Here is a 6,229-nt window from a genome sequence, read left to right on the forward strand (position 1 = left end):
GCGTATAAAACTTGGCAAAAATGACAAGATCTAGGCATAATGATAGAATCCCAAAGTATCGTTTGATTTTGATTTCATAAACCGAGGGATCTGAGAGTGAAACAAGGACCAAGGGTAATTCCAGACGTAAGGTAGAGGGATTTACACGTGGATCTAATTAAACATTCCTAATACATACATTCAGCAAGAAGTGAAGGTAAGCCTGAAGTATTGTAACAGGCTTGTTTATAAGTTATGTGTGCGAAAGCATTCATTTTATAATAATGTAGGGCATTATTGCGATAAATTATATACCCATCCCTATACTATGTATATATATATATATATATAACTTCATCTTAGGCTTCAGACACTATCTCCTGTCTAAAAATAGATGATTAAAGCAGTGCGAAAAACTCTAATTTTCAATGAATTTTGCCAACGGCTGAAGGGATTGGATAAAGAATAGTATATATGTATATACATTTTTCCTTTTGCCACGGTTACCGCAGTTCGAAGCACTTTTGCTCTTTTTTCGATGTTTAACTTGAAATAAATTAAGTACTAACCCTAATTAATACTGTAGAACATAAAGTTTTGTTTTCTGGTGGTGCGTAGTAATCACCCTGACCCACATGTTCTGATTCTCACGTTATGTATATTAGATATGAAAAAGGGCAGGTGTAACTCATCAAACATGCCTAGCGAGAAAACGTGCTTATACATTTTCCACTAAACAGATCTAGTGACTAGGCATTTAAAGGCGTTTCCCTGCAACGAGACTTAGTGACTGAAGGGGATCGAACAATTGATTATGCTGACAACAAGCACACCTGACAATTTCCACGGAGCTGATCTAGCATTTTGCAATAGCTTGATTGTTCTCATTAAGCAGATCTAGTGACTTGTCATCTCCCATCAAGCAGACATCGCGATTTCCACCGATTTGGCCTAATATACTACTAGTTATATCTTTGCAGTTCCCACAAGGCGGAGATATGGTTTTGTTATGTTTGGGTACTTTCTGACAAGCAAATCTGAATATATATCACTCAGTGACATCGATTAGGTATATCTTGATCGCTTTCCACCAAATACTTGTGCATATCTTTGGAATTTCTAATAACTTGACCTCCAATGATCTGATACATCTTAACTTATGGTTTTCATTAAACAGAACTGTGACGGTTTGGTAAACGTTGTTCGTTTGGTTGCCTATGTATATTCTTAAACTTTGATGTAACTTACATACCGTCCAGAGACGTACATCGGACAATCTAAACGTTACAATATGCCTTACGTCATATTACTTTGTTTTATTGCGGACATTAGGACTTGGCCTTAAAATGTGTCCGTTGTAGAATAAACACGTTTAAAGGAAAATAAGTTTTATATTTTATTGTTTAATCCTTGAGTGGCTGAGAAAAATATGACCGAAGATTAAATAAAAATCTACAATATTCAGTGAAGAAAGTATTTGATTAAATCCTTTTATTCTTATACAAAAACCTTTGGTTGCTTTTCTTGCACCCAAGAATCTCTTTACTCTTAGTGTAAAAGTCTTCACTATTCGTTTCTTTATCAGATATATGTTTTATTTCAAGTCAGCTTTATTACTTTTAAATGAGCTCAAAGTAATGAAATTAAGTGTTTAAAAGTAAAGAAATTGAAAATATGCTTTATTATAAAAGTCTGTAAACTAAAGATATTTATACTAAAGACGTATCTGAAAAATTGTCACCAACCTTGCCAAAAAACAGCGGCGATAAAATGAACTTCATTAACACACAAAAATGCTTTATACTTACAACAAATCGACTTTAGTCCAAAAGTGTGACTGCAACTTTGCTCGAGATTCGTTAAAAACCCATGTTTTGCACATTACAAGTATATGAAGCTTTAATCTTAGTCATTTTGCACATAATAAAGCCATTAATCTTAATCCTTCTTTATATTTGTGATATTTTCAATTCTCTAAGAAATTATGCATTTATTTAAAAGGTTATTTACAATTGATTGATGATAATGTTGTGCTTACATTTGCTTAAACACTACTAAAACTCAATTTTTAAAAGACAACATTGGGATTTATTATTATAGCTCACAGATAATTCAACAACATAACCCATTATTTTTTACTTTAATTCATTACTTGTAACTGTGTTCGTTTCTATTGATATAAATTTCTGTCATCATAGTAAAAATGATGTCAAATGAATATGCAGCTCCGTCTCTATTACATTTAAAATGTGCATTTTTTAAAGAAAAAAAACAGAATTTCGGAAAAAAAGATATAGTATTAAGCTTTAAGTTACTTAACCTCTGATTAAGGATATAATATTATTATTCTTAGAAAACAAACCATTATATGTTTTAATTATGTTATATATGTTGGTAATGGAAAAAGAAATTCGTTTTAACTTAGCAGAAGCTGCGTTAGTTGACAAACTTTTTTTATATTAATAAGTTAAATTTACACAGTTGTGATACGTTATAATGAAGTGTCACTAACAACTGCTTTGTTTAAATATGACGACTCAGACCTACTTACGTACGTGCTGATGTACATCAGCTGACTTAACTTTCGTCGTTGTGTCATATCCCATGGTAAAGCTCGTTCACAGACGAATAATGGTGGAATAAACGTTTTTAAAAGGTTTAAAAAGTAACAACATGAACATTTACCTCTACCAAGGATTTTTGACATAAAATACGTGAATGCTATTTTAAGAGGAATGAATTTCTAAAGATTAAAACAAGATATCTGGAATAATCTTAAAAAATAAAGTAACTTCTCTAACTTAGAAGTATTTTTAGTACGTACTATGACTTAACACGGATAAGAAGAGAAAAATAACAGTAAGAATATAAGGCAGCTAAAATAATAGTAGGTAAGTCTGTCTGAATGGAAGTCTTTCTAAGGTTTATGTTTTGCATGATTGCTTCTTTTCCTAGAAGACCTTTTGTTAAAGGGAAAACATATAAGTTATGTAGTAGCTTTTAAGGTTAGGCCTTATTGTCCTGTAATTCGACAAGAGAGAGTGTGTGGTTTTTGTTTAATGTAAATTAGAGGACTTAATATGTATACAAAGCAACTTTTTAGACACAAAGGTCAAGAAAAAAACCGTTACACATAAAAAACAGACAAATAAGTCTAAGGCCCAAACTAAAATGTGTAGGGCCAAGTTAATATGCACCTTAGTAAGAAAGTCACGTGAAGAAGTAGAAACTACGCTGTGTTAGAGGTAACCATCCTCCACATCTAAAAACTACCTTTTCGACGTCTTCTACTTATTATTGTTTGTTTGTTTGATGTGGATTTCGCAGAAAGCTACACGAGAGCTATCCGCGCTAGCCGTACCTAATTTAGACTAGAGGGAGGGCAGCTAGTCATCACCACCCACCGCCAACTCTTGGGCTACTCTTTTACCAACGAATAGTGGGATTGACTGTCACATTATAACGCCCCTACGGCTGAAAGGCCAAGCATGTTTGATGGGACGGGGATTTGAACCCCCGACCCTCATATTGCGAGTCGAGCACGCTAACCGGGCCTCAACTTATTATGTGAAGATAACTGTTTTTAATGAAATAGAATAAACAAAAAATAATAATAACTAGTTAAGTTACCATAAGCTGACGATTGGGGTAGTAATTACAACTTGACATGACAGATCCATAATGGTCAACAGCCTATATGAACAATGAAATAAAACCTAAGACATTTAATTCAAAACTAGGACCATCATAAAAATGGAACTTACTCCCAGTAATAAACAACAACAACAACAAATTATGTGAGATTGTAACAATGTGGACTTGAACATTCATATCTGTTCTCAATTTATTTTATTTTATTATTTTCCCAGATAGTAAATTCGTTAATAGGGGCTAAATATGATTGTGTCGCTTCTACCGCTGTGTGGATCTATTTCTTCAGATGTTTCCATTCTATCCTTCTTACGTGTGCAGTTTTGACGCTAGTTTTTTTTGTCTGTCTTTTACATGTGACATGTTTTATTTCTTGCCCTGCTTTAAGTAAAGCTGCTTTAGAATCTTATCTAGAGTGCTTTTGAGAAGTCGCTATATACACATATACATAATAACTATTTAACTCATTGAAGTCATATGAACAATAAAGGAGAGAGAGAGTACTTCTTTAACAAAGACAGCGGGTTTGTAAGCAGGCTTTTGGTTATTTAAAAGTTGGAACTTTAAGGTTCAAAATATATTGTGATGTGAATTCAGTGATACGACTCCTTTAAGATTTTATCGAAGCTCTTTGTAGCAAGATATGGATCATTGTGAAACAAAGATCCATAAATTGATGAAATCTGGATCACAAGATATTATCTTAACCAATTAAAATTATGGAAATTTCTCAACTTCTACTTAAACTTTAACCTTTTTTCGTTAGTGATTCAAAATGTTTCTAAAGTGTTTCTATATTTAGAAACAATTCAGCTATTAAAGATCTTTCCAATAAACTTAAGAAAAGGTGTTATTTCTATAGTGTGTAGAAAACTGCTCTTTGTAGACCCAAATATCCTTAGAAACTAACTTTAAATACTTCGTATTTTCTAATAGAATTTGTGGAAAATAAACATTAGAAAAATCTTATGCATCTAAGCAATAATTTATCACATAATACAAAGGAAATAGTGACATTGTAAATATAGATACTTTCTGTGATATAACATTTCGTGGGAAAATACTCATAAGTCCATAGACTTTAGCGTAAGAATTATGTTTAATTTTATTTCTAAATTGTTTTTGAGTTCTTCAAAATTAATTCAAACTTTGTTATCAATTATAATCTTGTTTTTTGCCACAAGATAAACAAAGTGTATATAACTTTACTTTCTTTTATTCTCGCGATAAGTTTGGATGGAGAACATAACAGCAGCTTCGTGGGAAATGAGAAGCGACATCTAGTATGTTTATGCAATATGACATTAACAAACCTTTCAGATATTTATTGCATAGATTTTGTAAAGGATATATTTAGCAATATAAGGTAATTGCGAACTGTTAAAAAAACCAGTTAATTCGCTGTTGCTGTTAAAACAAAAGAAAGCACTTGTTTTATGGTTTTAAGTCATTAAACAGTACATGAAGCGCAGGCTAGTACTAGTTCTGGACAATTAATTTTGTTATTATAAAAAAAAATCATTTATCTTCCTCTAATGAGTAAAAGTTATCTTTAGTGACAGTAATGGCTTAAGTCAGAGAGAGATGACCTTTACCACTGGCCTACAGATATAAACGTGTCAATCTAACATCATATGTATGCTTCTTTTTACTGTATTAAGTTTTGTTTGTTTGTTTATAATTAAGCACAAAGCTACACAATGGGCTATCTGTGCTCTACCCACCAAGGGTATCGAAACCCGAATTATAGCGTTGTAAGTCCGCAGACATACCGCTGTGCCATTGGGGGGCATTGTATTAAGTAATATGTTTGTAGTATGTGAAAAAATTAACTCGCTTAATACGACATAAAAAGTGACCTAACACAAAAACTGTGGATACATAATGAATCCATATTGGTTATCACAGGTTTAAGTATGACTATGTTATGAACATTTAATATTAGTTTAACTGAAGTTTAAGCATGGACTCGATATTTTGTGCTTAAAACATTATTAAGAGTAAAGTACTTCTTGAACATTTGGATCGTTATTCAAATTTTGAATGTATTATATTGTTCTTTTAAGGTATTTGAACTAAACTTTGAAGATATAGTATACCCGAGAAGGTGTAATCAATCTTAACGAAAAAGAATATTTCTTGTCCTTAAATTTCGAGGTACGATTACTGTAGGCCCATACATATATAGCTTGTACAAAGCCTATACATACATATTTTGTAAAATAAAATTGTTTACGACCAGTTTTAGATTGTTGGATTTTTTATTTATTCTTGATATCTTCCACATTTTGAAATCTGAAAATCGTAGGCATGTTTGTTTTAGAAAACTGGCGAAAACGACATACCTACATCTAATTACGTCAGCTGAAAGACAAACTCTGCAATTAAACACATTATATACGCGTGTGTGTGTGTGTGAATACTTAAATGAGTGCGTAAACGTATGATAAAATGTATTCAAAATGGTATCCAAAAATGAACAACAAGGAAAAAAAATCACACAAGTTTAATATAACATAAAAGTAATTTTTCTTAGTTATATCTTTATCTTTCAAAAAAGCTTATTACAAATGAAACATCTGCATTAGATACAATTATA

This window comes from Limulus polyphemus, unplaced genomic scaffold (assembly GCF_000517525.1).
Source record: "Limulus polyphemus unplaced genomic scaffold, Limulus_polyphemus-2.1.2 Scaffold40, whole genome shotgun sequence".
NCBI lineage: Eukaryota > Metazoa > Arthropoda > Merostomata > Xiphosura > Limulidae > Limulus > Limulus polyphemus.